The sequence below is a fragment of the Corylus avellana genome, chromosome ca3 (genome assembly GCF_901000735.1).
Source record: "Corylus avellana chromosome ca3, CavTom2PMs-1.0".
NCBI lineage: Eukaryota > Viridiplantae > Streptophyta > Magnoliopsida > Fagales > Betulaceae > Corylus > Corylus avellana.
Window position 1 is genome coordinate 18,549,186 of NC_081543.1, and position 2,604 is coordinate 18,551,789.

Below are 2,604 nucleotides of genomic sequence, written 5' to 3' on the forward strand. Positions count from 1 at the left end.
ACCCTTGGATTTGTTTTTAAAATCCTAGTATCACATTTCTTAAATCTAATTCTCTGCTTCCTTACTAAGCCTGTAAATAGAGAAGAGCATAGGCTATCAAATTACTAATTCATTTTATCAAGTTCTTTTGATAGTTAATTCTCAGAAAATCTCTAAGAATTAATAGTTCTTTGTGTTAATTCACGAAGAACAAAAGTTTAAGATTTGAATAGCCAAGTAAGTGCCCACACTCTCTTGGTTATTATCAGTCATTGGTGAGAAGATCTAGAGGTCTCTAATCCCTGAGATCTATCACGTTCTTGAAGAAAGAAGAACTTATTTTTCGTGTTCTTAAAAAAAGAAGAAATTGTTCTTCGTGTTCTTGAACAAGAAAGAATTTGTTCTTGGAGAAGCAAAAATATTTTTGCCCCAAGCTAGGAGTGGTCGCTAATATCCAAGTAAGTGTTCTTCATTCTAACAATACAATTTTAAATAGCAACTGTTCTTCACATTTTCTTCATAGAGGATTCTTGGCATGAGAATTCGACTTATTGTGCTGCGAAAATTTTGATTTGCAATCCTATTCCCAGCAATAATGTCTAGGGGTGCTTAAACAGTTATAACCGGCGGTTATTAGCTGTAACCGCAACCGCCTTAGACGGTTATCGATTTTTAATAACCGCAACCACCTAGGCGATTATTAGTTATTCAATCCAACAACCAGCGGTTTTATAACTGCTTTTTTATATGGACTTTTGAGCTTTTGAAGTGTTTTGGGCCTTTACTTAGCCTATTTTTTGGGGCTTATTTTAAGGGTTTAAGGCCAAAATGTTCCAAAAAAAGATGAAAAAAAAAAAAAAAAATGTTTTTTAAGCTGGCCAATGTTTTTGAATAAAGCTTAGCCCAAAACATCACATAATACATTATATATTTCACATACATAGTCATAAATTGCCCAAATTCATTAATCCAAATACAAATGAAACACTAGGCCGAGAGGATGCGCCGCTGCGAGACAGAGTGAGTCTGTGACTCTCTGAGACAGTGAGAGTCAAGAGAGTCAAAGACCCTGGCGCCGTGGAATGAGAGAATGACTAAATGAGAATGAGATTGAGAGGCAGAGAAGGAGAATAAGATGAAACCCTTATTCTCCCTCCAAAACGATGCCATTTTGGTGTTTAACACCAAAACAGTGTCGTTTTGGATTTTTATTATATATTTTATTAAAATAATATATATATATATATATATATATAAATGAAGGCGGTTTGCAGTTATAACCTCCTTACCCTACCCCCTAAAACCACTAACCGCAACTGCCTAGCGGATTTTAATAACCGCCTACCAAAGCGGTTAGCAGGGTGGTTATAACCACCCCGTTTGAGCAGCCCTAAATTAACGTCATCTACGTGTTCATAAAGCAAGTTGCAACCATGCAGTAGATATATGAATCAACGGTCTCAGTAAGTATAGATATTACTCACTTTTCCTTTAAGCCTACCTTCCACCACTACATAAGTTTACAATAACGGTTACTTAGGCATAACCGATAAAGTAAATACCGTAATCTTAGGAGTCATTTAAAAATATGATGTATATGTAGGCTTCGATCTTCTACTCGGAAGATATACATTCAAATCCATCTAATTCATGCGTACTTATATATATATATATAAGTTACGGTATATCTAAGTTATATATATTATAACTTAGATATTCCTATAGGCGTGCATTCATTATTTTGGGTGAACACAAACTCATAAGCGAATCTAGGCAATAAAACATATAAGTGAAAGTCATCATGGTTACATCTGACTATAACATTATATGGTTACATCTCCTGCCATATATGTATATCGATACATCTAGCATAAAACTCATCATAAAGCATCATATGCAACACCGTTCATAACAATATCTATATATTCGGTTACATCTCCCGTCACATATGCATATTATTATGTCTAGCAAAATACCATTTAAAACAAATAATCATCATCATAAAACATTATGACATGCATGCTCATGCTTCTTCATTGCCATGTACATAATTTTGTGTCTTTCTACTTCTACAATGGTGCCCAGTACCATATTAGTATCGCTCTACTTCTATATCGGTACGTAGTACCATATTAGTGCCATTCTTTTTTGACATCAGTACACAGTACCATATTAGTGCCATTATCATTTGACGTTGAGCATAACTAGGATTGTTCTGACAGCGTATGATAATAGGAGAAACTAAGAATTAAAGATTGAAAAAGAAATTCAAGAAGAGGGAAAATAACAAATAGGGAAGAGAAAGACCATAATTGCCCCAAATAAGCAAATAGATAAATAACTCTGAAAGACTTAAATTTAATTGATAGTTTAACCTGAATTGAAAAATAACAAATGCTAGATGCCTTTATATAGGCTAGGCACCTCCTAAATTAACAAGGAAAAGAAAAATCAAACCTAATTGGAAAATGAAAGCAAATTCTAATAGAAAAAGGAAAAAAAAAAAATCCTAATGGAAAAGGGAAAACCCAATCCTTATTAGACAAGGAAAATTAAAATATACATGCATAATTAGAATAAAAGTTCTGTCGATTTTCTCATGCATCAATCTTCCCGAGTTGAAAA